General features: G+C 39.4%; 2 long non-coding RNA genes across 3 annotated transcripts in view; both read left to right on the top strand.

The window, feature by feature from the left end:
- Positions 1-15,679, top strand: part of LOC141369500 (uncharacterized) — a 38,468-nt gene extending 22,789 nt beyond the window's left edge. Inside the window, exons 1-3 of one of the 2 annotated variants that reach the window (XR_012373265.1) lie at positions 13,887-13,953; positions 15,092-15,123; positions 15,229-15,679. This is a non-coding gene — a long non-coding RNA (uncharacterized lncRNA). Of the gene's footprint in view, positions 1-13,886; positions 13,954-15,091; positions 15,124-15,228 lie in introns of those variants that run through there. The other variant, XR_012373264.1, reaches the window with a different exon arrangement.
- LOC141369556 (uncharacterized) lies at positions 12,482-13,678 on the top strand. Its single transcript, XR_012373357.1, has 5 exons — positions 12,482-13,021; positions 13,125-13,157; positions 13,324-13,410; positions 13,529-13,547; positions 13,646-13,678. It is a non-coding gene; the product is annotated as an uncharacterized lncRNA (long non-coding RNA).
- Positions 15,680-16,644: the final 965 nt, after the last annotated feature.

A 16,644-nucleotide genomic window follows, 5' to 3' on the forward strand; every position in this document is an offset into this window, starting at 1 on the left:
TTTCTCTATTCCTCAAAATACTGTTATGCAGAGGCGTCATGCCCATTCAAACTGAGGGGGGACCTGCCCCCTTGGTTTTTTTGAGCCAATGGATTTTGCATCCAACCTCAAAATCAAATAAGCGTCCATTAATCTGTTATTTGACTTTTAATCTGTTTAATATGCACAATATTATACATTCTGTGCTGCATCCTTGTCACTTTTCGGAGATTTTCGCCGTTTTGATAGTGTTTTGATCATGTTACATAACTTTTATTCTGGCGGCAGCTGGACCTGCTGTCAGCGCAGTCACAGACGTCATCAGCGTCTGGGCGCGCTCACGAGCTCTCTGCTGTTGCTGGCTTGCTGCTGCATTTGGCTATCTGAGGAATTAAAACGTGTTAGAAATGCTCACAACATTTCCAAACCCCAGTATGGTAATGTGCAGTTAACCTCCTCTGTGTAGAAAATGTATGCTTTTAAATGTGACCGTCTCAACGTTATATAGTAGAGATTCATCTTCTTGGCACAACGCCAAAGTTCGCCAGAGTTCACGCGGGCGCGGAATCTCACATGCTCACATGAGGTAAAATTTTATGCAAAAATCCGTTCCTCTAATAATTTTATCTAAACATATTTTTAAAAACCATTATTGGACATTAAAATCAATCACGTCATTTTCGTTGTTTATATATTTTATGGTTTTAAAATTACATTAATTTTATATGATAATGTAGTTGTTGTGCAAAATGCATTAATGACACAATTAAACAAGCCATTAAGACTTAAATAAAACATGCCGTTTCAGATGTAAATATGATTATTTTGGAGGTTTTTGCATGAAAGCAGGGGTTTTCAGATTGTTAGAAATGTAAGTGCCATGGAAAAGACTGAAAGCTCTATAATATTTCGTTTGATGTCTGTGTATGCACAAATTTCTGTGAGCTGTTGACACTGTGCCCCCTTAAAAAAATGGTGCATGACGCCCCTGCTGTTATGTACCACCTTTATTTTGTTTCGATGGTCTCATTGTAAAAGTACTGCGTATTTGTTATTCTTCCTGCATTTCACCCTTACTGTTCTTCATATAATAATTAATAAAGAAACTTATTTACACAGCAAATGAATGGATTACTTTTTATAAACGTGGTTATGAGAGAGTGCCCTCTGCTGGCTAACAGCAGGATCTGCAGCAATGTCTATCACATTTATGGGTTTATTGAAAGTATTTAAGGCAGGGATGGGTGTAATAATTCTGAATCTGAATTTAGTGATGATGATGGGTGCTGTTTAAGATGTCAAATGTCATAACACAGTGAAATTTAATACAAGTTAAAAATAAGAGATATTTATATGAGTATGATATGTATTATATAATTGTACCTTATTTGAAGAGTACAAGTTAAACTAAAATAAGTTAAAGTTTTATCTATGCAGTTTTATCTCTGCTTAAGCTTTATACAATTTTATCTTCTGCATCTTTGTGGTTCTGTTACTTTGCAAGACCACCTTCACATCATTCTCATTGTTACTTCCTCTATAATTTTTTAAGCACTGTGTCCTGCTTGTATCAGTTTTATATTGTATAGTAGTGACATTATGCTACTCATCCTCTTCATCTGTCTGCAATTTCTGGAGGTTCAACCTCAAAGTAAGTGTCACAGTTTCTTCAATTCTTGAAATCTGCAGTTGAGTGCTTTTCAGTGGGCTTATATAATTTATAATCTACACTGTAAAAAAATACTTTGCTGCCTTAAATTTTTTTGTTAAATCAACTCAGATTTACAAGTCATGTCAACAGAAATGAGCGGTCACAACTTATAAAATATAGTTGAGAAAAGTCAACTTAATTTTATAAGTTATAACAACTCACCTGTAGTTATAACAACTCATCTCTAGTCAAGATAAAGTTGAAGTAAGTTAGTAAGATAGTAAGTTGAAATGACTTGTAAATCTGAGTTGATTCAACAATTTTTTTTAAAGCAGAGTATTTTTTACAGTGTACTAATTGATTCATACTAATGTACATGTTATAAACAATAAGAGTAGATGTTTCAACCTCAAAATCGTTGAAGACAGAAAATAGAATTAAAACTACACAATTGATTTTTTCCACATCAGCTTTAACGCTCGACCTTTGTTAATACATTACAAAAATAATGTAAAACACTTAAAAATAAAGGTGATATCAAAGGTTCTTATAGGGTGACAATATTTTAGTGTACAAAAAATATATAATATAGTTTAAATACTGTGATTAGATTTTTTACCAGACTTTTTGCAGTATTCCACTTTATTATAAAGATGGGTAACATTTGTGTACATTTACTTTTGTGTTGTGATTTGCACTCCTTGCACAAATAATTTGATTACTGTTGCAAGAGCAATGAACTTCAGTGCTCGGATATGCGTTATGTTGAGTGCCGTAATCGGAGTTGTGTTTTTGTTGTGGGTTTTGTGATGATGAAGTGGATAATAAAAACATATCAGTTATGCGACTGAAAGAGCGGAAAAAAGTCTCATGACAACTTGCAGCGCCACACATCACTGAGGCTAAGATGTGCTGATATGATTAGTGAAATGATACTAGCTGGGCATTTTGTGCCAGGGCCAAACCTGGGTATTTGTAAAAAGTACAGTTTTTTTGGTCAATGAAGCTTTTTGCAATTATTTAAAATGCATCAGCATTTTTAAGTGTCTACTAAATGCCTGAATGTAAAAGTAAACATCTCATTAATAACAAAATATTTCTTTGTAATGATCAAATTGCTAAGTTTATTTGTATAATTTTACTACAGGTTTGCCTCAGGCCAAGCTTACAGTATTTCCAGCATCTGTAACTGATGGAGAGATGGTGCATTTTGTCTGTGAGGGGTTTGGGAAAAGAAGAGTATCTGAATGCATGTTTTACCCATCAGGACGGGGAAATTTAGCTCATCCAAATAGATCATGTAATCTCTCCATTACCGTCTCTGAACTGATGGCATGGTCTGGAGATCATAACAGTTCACATGTAAACGCAGTATGTTACTATACTATCTTTAAATCAGGAAAACACATAACATCACCTCATTCTGATGAAGTCTCAGTAGAGGTCAGAGGTAAGCTGTTCATATACAGTTGAAAGAAAAAGTATGTGAACCCTTTGGGCTTATACGGTACTTGGATTTCTTCATAAATTGGTCATAAAATGTGTTCTGATCTTCATCTAAGTCACAACAATAGAGAAACACAGTCTGCTTAAACTAATACCGCACAAACATTATACGTTTTCATGTTTTTATTGAACACAACATGTAAACATTCATAGTGCAGGGTGGAAAAAGTACAGTATTGTTCAAAATAATAGCAGTACAATGTGACTAACCAGAATGATCAGGGTTTTTAGTGTATTTTTTGTTGCTGCGTGGCAAACAAGTTACCAGTAGGTTCAGTAGATTCTCAGAAAACAAACAAGACCCAGCATTCATGATATGCACGCTCTTAAGGCTGTGCAATTGGGCAATTAGTTGAAAGGGGTGTGTTCAAATAGCAGTGTCTACCTTTGACTGTACAAACTCAAAACTATTTTGTACAAAAAAAAAATTCTGGGATTTAGCAAACCTGTGAATCACTAAACTAATATTTAGTTGTATGACCACAGTTTTTTCAAACTGCTTGACATCTGTGTGGCATGGAGTCAACCAACTTGTGGCACCTCTCAGCTGTTATTCCACTCCATGATTCTTTAACAACATTCCACAATTCATTCACATTTCTTGGTTTTGCTTCAGAAACAGCATTTTTAACATCACGCCACAAGTTCTCAATTGGATTAAGGTCTGGAGATTGGGCTGGCCACTCCATAACATTAATTTTGTTGGTTTGGACCCAAGACTTTGCCCGTTTACTAGTGTGTTTTGGGTCATTGTTTTGTTGAAACAACCATTTCAAGGGCATGTACTCTTCAGCATAGGGCAACATGACCTCTTCAAGTATTTTAACATATGCAAACTGATCCATGATCCCTGGTATGCGATAAATAGGCCCAACACCATAGTAGGAGAAACATGCCCATATCATGATGCTTGGACCTCCATGCTTCACTGTGTACTGTGGCTTGAATTCAGAGTTTGGGGGTCATCTCACAAACTGCCTGTGGCCCTTGGACCCAAAAAGAACAATTTTACTCTCATCAGTCCACAAAATGTTCCTCCATTTCTCTTTAGGCCAGTTGATGTGTTCTTTGGCAAATTGTAACCTCTTCTGCACATGCCTTTTTTTAACAGAGGGACTTTGCGGGGGATTCTTGAAAATAGATTAGCTTCACACAGACGTCTTCTAACTGTCACAGTACTTACAGGTAACTCCAGACTGTCTTTGATCATCCTGGAGGTGATCATTGGCTGAGCCTTTGCCATTCTGGTTATTCTTCTATCCATTTTGATGGTTGTCTTCCGTTTTCTTCCACGTCTCTCTGGTTTTGCTCTCCATTTTAAGGCATTGGAGATCATTTTAGCTGAACAGCCTATCATTTTTTGCACCTCTTTATAGGTTTTCCCCTCTCCAATCAACTTTTTAATCAAAGTACTCTGTTATTCTGAACAATGTATTGAACGACACATTTTCCTCAGCTTTCAAATGCATGTTCAACCAGTGTTGGCTTCATCCTTAAATAGGGGCCACCTGATTCACACCTTTTTCTTCACACAATTGATGACCTCAGTGATTGAATGCCACACTGCTATTTTTTTGAACACACCCCTTTCAACTAATTCAACTAGTTGCCCAACTGCACAGCCCCAAGAGCGTGCATATCATGAATGCTAGGTCTCATTTGTTTTCTGAGAATCTACTGAACCTACTGGTAACTTGTTTGCCATGTAGCAATAAAAATATATACTAAAAACCTTGATTATTCTGGTTAGTCACATTGTACTGCTATTATTTTGAACAATACTGTATGTGAACCTTTAACTGGTTGACCCTCCTTTGGCAGCAATAACCTCAACCAAACATTTCCTATAGTTGCAGATCAGACCTGCACAACGGTCAGGATAAATTTTGGACCATTCCTCTTTACAAAAGTGTTTCAGTTCAGCAATATTCTTGGGATGTCTGGTGTGAATCGCTCTCTTGAGGTCATGCCACAGCATCTCAATTGGGTTGAGGTCAGGACTCTGACTGGGCCACTCCAGAAGGCATTTTTCTTCTGTTGAAGCCATTCTGTTGTTGATTTACTTCTATGGTTTGGGTCGTTGTCCTGTTGCATCGTCCATCCTCTGTTAAGCTTCAGTTGGCGGACAGATGGTCTTAAGTTTTCCTGCAAAATGTCTTGATAAACTTTGGAATTCATTTTTCCATCGATGACAGTAATCCGTCCAGGGCCTGAGGCAGCCCCAAACCATGATGCCCCCTCCACCATATTTCACAGTTGGGATGAGGTTTTGATGTTGGTGTGCTGTGCCTTTTGTTCTCCACACATAGCGTTGTGTGTTCTTTCCAAACAACTCAATTTTTTTCATCTGTCCACAGAATGTTTTGCCAGTAGTGCTGTGGAACATCCAGGTGCTCTTTTGCAAACTTAAAACGTGCTGCAATGTTTTATTTGGACAGCAGTAGCTTCCTCCGTGGTGTCCTACTGTGACGGATGTCAGCGCCAACGCTCCCGGTACTTCTCATTCACCCGAATATTGACTACATTCCCCATCATGCACTGTGACCCGCTGATTACACACCAGCTGCAGCGTATCAGCGGGTCTATTTAACCTGGGACTCTGCCATCTGAACTTTGCGAAGTCTTGTTTGCTCTAGCAGCATTTCTGAGCGTTTTCCCTGTGTGTACCCGTGTTTGATTTCCTGGTGTTATTCTGGACTGTCTCTTGGTTTATTGATTCTTGCCGCCTGCCCTGAACTTGGACTGGATTACGACTACGACTGCTTTCTGCCTGCCCCGATCTTGGACTGTTTTACGTTTATGATTGATTGCCGCCTGCCCCGAACCTGGTCTGTTATACGTTTATGATTACTTGGATGTGCCCATTGTTTACTGTTGTTTGCTATTTGAAAACATCAATAAAGAGTTGCAAATGGAACCTAACCTGTCAGTCTCGTCACAGAAGACTTCGCCACCACAGGCTCCAGCAACCGTGGCACAGCTTACAGGCGAGCTGTCCACACAAGCAAACATCCTGGCGGCTCATCAACATCAGTTAGTCCGATTGACATCTCTCACGGAGGAATTAGTTCGCTCTGTGCAGAGCTTAGCTACATCGGCTAACACCGCCGCTACCCCAGTTCCCACGCCTCCTCCACCTCAACCCATAGCCACGCCCCTGGCTTCAGTTACACCCCGTCTGGCATTCCCTGAAAAGTTTGATGGCACCCCAGATCGATGTAAAGGCTTCCTCATGCAGTGCGAGCTTTTCATCGCCCAACAACTTCACATTTACAACACGGAGGTTAGTAAAATCTCGTTGATTTGTTCTTTGCTTACTGGGAAAGCATTGGAGTGGGCTACGGCATTATGGGCAGCTGGCAACTTTAACCAAAGTACCTTTGATGAGTTTAAGATCACCATGCGAGCTGTGTTTGAACACCCAGCAGGAGGTCGAGACCCAGGTGAACAACTACTTTCCCTTAGACAGGGGCGCCGCTCAGCGGCCGAATTCGCTCTGACCTTCCGCACACTCGCTGCACAGACCAACTGGGTTGAAGATACATTGAAGACATTGTTTCGTCAAGGTTTAAGTCAAGAATTACAGTCCGAGTTAGCCTGCCGTGACGAGGGAAGGAGTTTTGATGAATTCGTCAAGCTGGCTATACGAGTGGATAATTTAGTACGTAGTCGCAGACCAGTCCGTGTATTTGAGACTCACACAACTCACCCAGTACCTTCACCTGACACGAGTGAACCCATGCAAGTGGGCAGAGCACGACTCACGGCGGATGAGAGAGAACACCGCTTTCGTCAACGTCTATGCCTGTATTGTGGTGAAGCTGGCCATGTCCTGGCTGTCTGTCCCTCACGACCAGCTCAGACACGCTTAGGTCGGGTGAGTGCATCTATTCCATCTACTACATTTGAATGTATGGAAGCTTCTGTCTCGTTGACATGGCAACAAAGTAAATTTAACACCAAAGCATTACTTGATTCCGGGGCTGCGGGAAACTTTATTGATGCGGGATTAGTGAAATCTCATGGAATCTCAGTAACCCCTTGTGTACCCCCTCTTTCTATCGCAGCGTTAGACGGAAGACCATTGGGCACCGGTCACGTCACGCATATCACTCAAAGCATCACACTTGTTACTGAACACGACCACACAGAAGAGATTGTCTTTTACGTCATATCATCTCCTCACAATCCAGTCATTCTGGGATTCCCCTGGTTGCATTTACACAATCCACTCGTTTCCTGGAAGGAAAAGAGCATTCTGAAGTGGAGTGATAAATGTATGAAATCCTGTTTGAGTGAGTCACCTGATCTTTCTGTATGCACGTCACAAATTAATCCAGTACCCAGTTTACCTGATAATGTTCCCCACGAGTATTCAGATCTTGCCATTGCATTCAGCAAGATCAAAGCCACACAGTTACCACCTCATCGAACCAGTGATTGTGCTATTGAGCTGTTACCCGATGCTGTGCCACCTAGAGGATGCATCTTTCCTCTATCAGAACCAGAACAACAAGCCATGAAGAAATACATCGCAGAAGAACTTGAGAAGGGCTTCATACGTCATTCTACGTCACCAGCCTCTGCAGGGTTTTTCTTCGTGGGCAAGAAAGATGGCAGTCTTAGACCATGTATTGATTATCGGGGCCTGAATGACATCACAGTGAAATTCCGCTATCCATTACCCCTAGTACCAGCCGCTTTGGAACAACTACGCAGTGCCAAGATCTACAGCAAGTTGGACCTTCGTAGTGCTTACAACCTGATTCGTATTCGTGAAGGGGATGAATGGAAAACAGCATTCTCCACTAGTGATGGTCACTATGAATACTTGGTGATGCCCTTCGGTCTATCTAACAGTCCGTCCGTGTTCCAATCCTTTATTAATGATGTTCTCCGGGACATGCTTAACCGATTTGTGATTGTTTACATAGATGACATACTAATTTATTCTGATTCTCTAGAACAACATGTGGTACATGTCAGAACTGTCCTCCAACGCCTCATTGAACACCAGCTCTACGTGAAAGCAGAAAAATGTGAGTTTCACCAGTCCTCTACGTCCTTCCTGGGGTATATCATAAGTCCAGACGGAGTGGCTATGGATGAAAAGAAGGTGGAGTCAGTTCTACAGTGGCCCAAACCTACTATGGTAAAGGAACTCCAAAGATTTCTGGGATTCGCTAACTTTTATAGAAGATTTATCAAGAATTTCAGTATTGTTGCTGCCCCTTTAACTTCACTTGTGCACAAGTCCAATCACAAGCTTTCATGGAACCCGGAAGCCGAAGCTGCCTTCAGTGACCTCAAGACCCGCTTTACTTCAGCCCCCATTCTGCATCATCCAGATCCTGAGAAGCCTTTCATAGTCGAGGTGGATGCCTCGAATTCTGGAGTGGGAGCTGTGTTATCACAAAGACAAGGTAACCCAGGAAAAGTTTACCCCTGTGCTTTCTATTCTAGAAAACTAAATCCTGCTGAGAGAAATTATGATGTGGGTAACTGGGAGCTTTTGGCTATGAAGGCGGCCTTGGAAGAATGGCGGCATTGGCTAGAGGGCGCCAAACACCCTTTCCTGATTCTCACAGACCATCGCAACCTGGAATATTTACAATCTGCCAAACGTCTCAATACCCGGCAGGCAAGGTGGGCTCTGTTCTTCACTAGATTTCAATTTACTATCACATACCGACCTGGATCCAAAAACACCAAAGCAGATGCATTGTCACGTATCTTTGATTCTTCACCCCAGCCTGTTTGTTCCGAGCCCATCATCCCACCCTCCCTCATTGTAGCTCCAGTTCAGTGGAACGTTATGCAAGAAATAAACCAGCTCAACAATGCTAACCCACCACCAGCGGAATGCCCTGCAGACCGTACTTACGTTCCTCCTTCTCACAGGAAGCAGGTCATTCAATGGGTACACACATCTCTCTCTTCTGGACACCCGGGCATTAACTCGACATTGGTGATGCTGAAGAACAAGTTCTGGTGGCAGTCCATGTTACCTGATGTCAGCGCGGTGGTGAACGCCTGTACGGTTTGCGCAGCCAGTAAAACCCCACACCAGAACCCAGCTGGTCTCCTCCAACCCCTTGTGATCCCACAGAGACCATGGTCTCACATAGCGGTGGATTTTGTGACGGATCTGCCTAGGTCTGATGGTAACACAGTGGTACTTTCTGTCATTGATCGTTTCTCTAAAGCATGTCGTTTTATCCCTCTACCCAAGTTGCCATCTGCCATGGAAACTGCTGAACAGTTACTTCACTGTGTGTTCCGGTATTACGGGTTGCCTGAGGACATCGTATATGACCGGGGTCCACAATTCACGTCCAAGGTATGGAAAGCATTCTTCAAAGCTTTAAACATCAACATCAGTCTTACATCCGGTTATCACCCACAATCCAATGGTCAAGTTGAACGTCTTAATCAAGAGTTAACTAAGTTTCTCAGAGTTTACTGTCACAAGAATCAGCATGACTGGTGTCGCTTCCTACCTTGGGCGGAATATGCACAGAATTCCCTTAAGAAAACTTCCACGGGTCTCACTCCATTCCAATGCGTCCTGGGATACCAACCGCCCATCTTCCCCTGGGATGAAGAACTCGCAGACATCCCGGCCATTGACGCTTGGTTCACCCGAAGTCAGGAAACTTGGCAAGAAGCTCATGTCCATCTGTCCCGAGCCATCAGGAAGGTCAAGGAAAAAGCAGATCGCCATAGAACCCCAGAACCCCACTACGAACCTGGTCAGTTGGTTTGGCTCTCGTCCAGAGACCTGAAACTTTGTCTCCCCTGCAAAAAGTTGAGTCCCAGGTATGTTGGCCCATTTAAAATTGTCAAACAAGTTAATCCTGTCTCCTACCGTTTTGATCTCCCCCCTAATTACCGTATCTCTCCCACTTTCCATGTTTCCCTGTTAAAACCTGCCGAGGACCCGGGAGCGGCTGTAGATTCTGGAGGATCAGGGCCCCCTCCCATCATGGTGGACGGTGAAGAGGCCTATCTGGTCAGCGAGCTGCTGGACTCCAGACGTCAGGGCTCCAACCTGCAGTACCTCGTTAACTGGGAGGGGTATGGTCCAGAGGAGAGGTCGTGGGAGAACGCTAACGACATCTTGGATCCCAACCTCATCCATGACTTCCACAGACTTCACCCGGACAAACCGGCCCCTTGCCCCCAAGGTCGTCCACGAAAGAACACTTCCCGCGTCTGGAGCCGCTCGCAGGGGGTGGGGGGGTTCTGTGACGGATGTCAGCGCCAACGATCCCGGTACTTCTCATTCACCCGAATATTGACTACATTCCCCATCATGCACTGTGTGGGTCTATTTAACCTGGGACTCTGCCATCTGAACTTTGCGAAGTCTTGTTTGCCCTAGCAGCATTTCTGAGCGTTTTCCCTGTGTGTACCCGTGTTTGATTTCCTGGTGTTATTCTGGACTGTCTCTTGGTTTATTGATTCTTGCCGCCTGCCCTGAACTTGGACTGGATTACGACTACGACTGCTTTCTGCCTGCCCCGATCTTGGACTGTTTTACGTTTATGATTGATTGCCGCCTGCCCCGAACCTGGTCTGTTATACGTTTATGATTACTTGGATGTGCCCATTGTTTACTGTTGTTTGCTATTTGAAAACATCAATAAAGAGTTGCAAATGGAACCTAACCTGTCAGTCTCGTCACACCTACCATGAAGTCCATTCTTGTTTAATGTTTTCCTTATTGTAGATTTGTCAACAAAAATGTAAGCATGTGCCAGAGATTTCTGTAAGTCTTTAGCTGACACTCTAGGATTCTTCTTCACCTCATTGAGCATTCTGCGCTGTGCTCTTGCAGTCATCTTTACAGGACGACCACGCCTAGGGAGTGTGGCAACAGTGCTGAACTTTCTCCATTTGTACACAATCTGTCTTACCGTGGACACATGGACATCAAGGCTTTTAGATATACTTTTGTAGCCCTTTCCAGCTTTATGTAAGTCAACAATTCTTGATCGAAGGTCTTCTGAGAGCTCTTTTGTGCAAGGCATGGCTCACATCAGACAATTCTTCTACAGAACAGCAAACTGGTGTGTGTTTTTTATTGGACAGGGCAGCTTTAATCAACACATCCATTCTCATCACATTGATTGGACCCCAGGTTGGCTGACTCCTGACTCCAATTAGCTCTTGGAGAAGTCATTAGCCTAGGGTTTCACATACTTTTTCCACCCTGCACTATGAATGTTTACATGTTGTGTTCAATAAAAACATGAAAACGTATAATGTTTGTGCGGTATTAGTTTAAAGTCGCCATGAAACGGAAGTAGCGATTGCCTTATTTTCCACGTGGTGACGTATATCCGAGTAAAACCGGCATCTGAAATGAAATAAGGCAGGGCTGGATTTGAATTTGTCTATCGAGATCTGATTGGATCATCGAAGTTGGGTCATGATGCTAATTGCTAATCGCAGCGATCTTCTCCCGGACCCCACCCACCTGCCATACATTTGACCAGAAGTAAAGAAAGTTCATTTTGAGGAGTGGAGGAGATTTGCGTTTTTGATTAAAGATTATGAGGGCACATGAATAAAAATAAAAATAATGAAGCTCACATATAAGTCATTCGTAAATAATACCACAATATTCCAAAACAAATGACAGTTTTTCATTTCAATTTCATTGCGACTTTAAGCAGACTGTATTTCTCTATTGTTGTGACTTAGATGAAGATCAGAACACATTTTATGACCAATTTATAAAGAAATCCAAGTACACCCAAAGGGTTCACATACTTTTTCTTTCAACTGTAATATTTATTAAAATCTACAGGTTTCATGCCACAACTCCAGTTTTTTAAATTCAAGTTTCAGTGTATTCATTCTTAAATGCGATTGAAAATAAAGGGCTGGTCTAGGCATGGGCCTGTTACCGGTTTCATACAGAGGTTTTAAGGTTTCAAAACCCCTAAAATGTCCTGTGATATTGTCTCCAAGGTATGAGCTGTGTTTATACAAAATTTGATGTTTACATTTTACATACATCAAGAAATTATTATATATTTTTTGAAAGCATATTATAATTTAAAGGCTTTATTTTTACCTGGCATTTGAAAAGAACACATTTTAGTGTTGCAATGGCAATACCGCAACACCGTGGTATTTTTTGCTAAAGGTTATCATACCACCAGAATCTTATACTGACCCATGCCTAGGCTGGTCATAGGGTAGCATATGTTAACAGTTTTGGCAGTAGAACTAAACAAATATGAATAGTATATGGGAGTATATATGGCATTTTAAAATGGCAAAGCAGCAATGTTAAATGCTTAAAAGTAAAATGCTTAGTATTGATTTGTTTGTTTGAAGCATGATGTTTTTTTGTTTTTTAACAGGTTCGACTGTCACCCCATCCATGTCACAGATCACTAAAAACAGATCAACCACGATGTTACCCAACCAAACCTCTCAAGGTAAAACTGCATTATCTAAAATATAATTTTTAAAAACTCTTTCATCTAAACCAATCATTGTAATTCATTGCCATTTTACTAAATATTATTTCAGCAACTTTGCCCAACGTGTCAACTCCATTCACTGTGAACATTACAACATGTGAGTTGCCTTAAAATGACCCTCCTCTACATATTTGTGTTTTATTTTCAACACAAGTGATTTCAATCTCAAATACACAATTATTGATAAAGCAGATAATATTTCCTGTCTTTAACTAGTGAGTAAATGATTGCTTCTGTCATTTGTTGATTATAATTTTACAGATGTTTTACTCTGATTGAACGGGTAGCTTTAACTAAGTCTCCTTAAATATATTTATTTTATTACTTTCAGACACGTTCAGCCTTAAAACTCGTAACAGCCATGTTTTAATGGATCCTGCATATAGTGAGTCTTCAGATGTCCTTCATCAACCTGTAACATTACAAAACTCATTTCATGTATTTATTTAACAGATTTACTAACTAAGTTACTTTGTCCCTGATTGTAGAAACCACTGAAATCAACAAGTACTTTAATACAAGTAAGTATGTCTACTCACATCTCGTATAAAGTATGCTACTGTCATTTGAAAATCCATGTCAACACATTTCATATTCATAATTTTAGCAAGACTTTTGCATTTTGTAAATAATGCACATCGATTACTGTGTGATTCTGTTATTGTTGGATATTTGTGTCTCTCACAGAAATGTTGTTCTCTGTTATGGTGGCTACCACCGGTGGAGGTCTTGTTCTGGTTGGACTCATGGTCATCTGTATGTACAAATGTAAAAGTAAGATGACACACGTCACCACAGATACTGTTACAGAATAAACATTATAATAATTTAGAGAGTTAACTTAGACAGAGTTACACTTTAACAGTATTATTAACATTCACTTTTGTCACAGGAAGGCCCATTGAAAAGAGGTAAGGATGTTTATGATTAGATTTTGTTTACATTCATTATACAATTTATAATTGGAAACCAAATGATGACGATGACCTAGGAAATATTTGTTCAACAGAATTTGGTATGAATCGGACAGTATAAAACACAGTGAGTTTTGACCCTTAAAATTTTTTCAAGAAATTAAAAAGTAAAATTAAAGTAAGGGGAGGATTAGATGTAATCTTGGTCTGTATTATACAGGAGGAGATTCCACACCAATGATCGGTTCAGGATCTGTAAGTATTGCAAGGATAAACATAACTTTTACTCTTTTAATGTAATATATTACATTGTTTGATTGTTATTTTGTTATTTAGTGTAAAGATAAAAAAGCAGAGTTATGCTCTAATGTCAACGTTTCACCATCCACCAATGAACCCTCAGGTAGAGTAAAATTATTATATCACATTATGTTCCAAGTTGGTAACACTGAAAAAAACCTGCACATGATTAAATTAGGTTTTCTTAAAGGGAATAGTCTACTCATTTTCAATATTAAAATATGTTATTACCTTAACTAAGAACTGTTGATACATCCCTCTATCATCTGTGTGCGTGCACGTAAGTGCTGGAGCGCGCTGCGACGCTTCGATAGCATTTAGCTTAGCCCCATTCATTCAATGGTACCATTTAGAGATAAAGTTAGAAGTAACCAAACACATCAACGTTTTTCCTATTTAAGACGAGTAGTTATACGAGCAAGTTTGGTGGTACAAAATAAAACGTAGCGCTTTTCTAGCAGATTTAAAAGAGGAACTATATTTTATGGTGTAATAGCACTTATGGGAGTACTTCGACTCGGCGCAGTAACACCCTCCCTCTCCCATTATGAGAGGGAGAAGGGGAGCGGACTTTTCAGGCGAGTCGAAGTACTCCCAAAAGTGCTATTACGCCATAAAATATAGTTCCTCTTTTAAATCCGCTTAGAAAAGCGCTACGTTTTATTTTGCACGCTTACGTGCACGCACACAGATGATAGAGGGATGTATCAACAATTCTTAATTAAGGTAATAACATATTTTAATATTGAAAATGAGTAGACTATTCCTTTAAAATGAAATTAACATTAATTAAAATAAAATTTTCATTCTAAGAAAACTTGATTTAATCCTGTTTAACTGTGCATAATTAAATTATGTAGATCCAAATTAAAAAAAATTTAAAAACTTAATTCAATCATGTGCAACCAGAGATTTTTTTCAGTGTATGATAAACTGTACTCATCTTACATAAATATGCATCATTGAAGCATGCAAACCTGGATTATTTAGAGACACAAATGCAATATCTTACTGCTTAACATCTATGTACAGTATAAATAGCATTTCTGATTTTCACTAAATGTTCTTTACATTATTCTTTACATTATGTAAAAAAAAATCACAAAAAAGACTTAAGCTGGGTTTTCACAGTCAGGGTTACATCTGTTATAGATGAATCATGTTGTGTAATTGTGTGTATTGTCTCCCCATTACATTCTTGATATTATAATAATAAATATTTGATTTGTTGTGTAATACAGGAATCAGAGATGAACAATCAGAACAAACTGAGGTGAGAAAACCAGCAGGTTACAAATAAACTAAACTCACAAATAATGATAGGAGAGTGAATATAATGTTCATAATCTTTATTTTAAGCGTAATTAATTTTTTCTAGGTTGAATTGAGTCATCTGTACGCCACTGTTTCCAAACCAGCCATCAATGACAACAATCATATTTACAGCGTGCCAATGCCCTGACAGAGCTCAGTTCTGCCTGCTATCATTGTAATGTGTGCCAAAATTAATAAAACTTAATAACATTGCTATTGTACATTTCTGTATTATACATTTCAACAACTTAATCTCTATAAGCCACTGATTATATGAGACCCATGATTCATGTATTTTCTTGACCATTTGATCATCTTCACCTCATGCTAAGATCTCACCTTATTTTTACCCTGATCTTTAGTTGATGTTTCTCGATTCCTCATAATACTTAAAATCCCAACTTTCTTTTTCTTGCATTTTACTGTTCTTTGCATAATAATTAATAAAGAAATTTATTTAGACAGCAAATGAATGGATTACTATTTATGAATGTGGTTTTGAGAGAGTGCCCTCTGCTGGCTAACAGAAGGATCTGCAGCAATGTCATCACATTATGAAATTAATTGTATTAAAAGTATTAAAGAGGTGTAATAATTTTGAATCTGAATTTAGTGAAGATAGATGATGGGTGCTGTCAACAAAAGAAAAAAAAAACATAATATAAAACAGCAAATTTTAATTTTCGTTAAAATTTAAAGTTATAAATAAGATATTCACTATTTGAGTGAGTGTGATATGTATAATATAATTCTACCTTTTGTAGAGTACACGTTAAAGTAAAAGTTGTTAAAGTTTTATCTATGCAGTTTAATCTCTGCTTAAGCTTTATACAGTTTTATCTTCTGTGGCATCTTTGCGGTTCTGTTACTTTGCAAGACCACCTTCACATCATTTTCATTGTTACTTCCTCCTATCATTTTTAAGCACTGTGTCCTGCTTGTATCAGTTTTATATTGTATAGTTGTGACATTATGCTATTCATCCTCTTCATCTGTCTGCAGTTTCTGGAGGTTCAACCTCAAAGTAAGTGCAACAGCTTCTTTAATTCTATAATCTGCAGGATGGGATTTTCAGTGGACTTCACTCCCGCTCATGTCTTTTTATTTTATCTATTCTCAGTTAAAAACACTCCTTTACTATCTACTATCAGTGTTTTTATTTTATGGGTTTTGTAATAATGGATTGGTTATGATAATGGATTGGTTAATGTAAACGTATCGGTTATGCGACTGAAAGAGCAAAATATAGGTCTCCTCTACTGACAACTTGCAGCGCCACACATCACTGAATTTGCAGATAACATGTTTATGCATGTTCATTTCATGTAACATGTTCAAGGTAAACCAACGCTATCTGACAAGAATTTGTACATATTATGAGTTTGCTAATTCATATTATCAATTCATATGACCCCTGTCATGTTGGATTAGGTGCGTGGTTAGGGGTTCGGTTTCGTTGTTGGTTTTTTTCATGAGAACC

This window comes from Misgurnus anguillicaudatus, chromosome 14 (assembly GCF_027580225.2).
Source record: "Misgurnus anguillicaudatus chromosome 14, ASM2758022v2, whole genome shotgun sequence".
NCBI classification, from domain to species: Eukaryota; Metazoa; Chordata; class Actinopteri; order Cypriniformes; family Cobitidae; genus Misgurnus; species Misgurnus anguillicaudatus.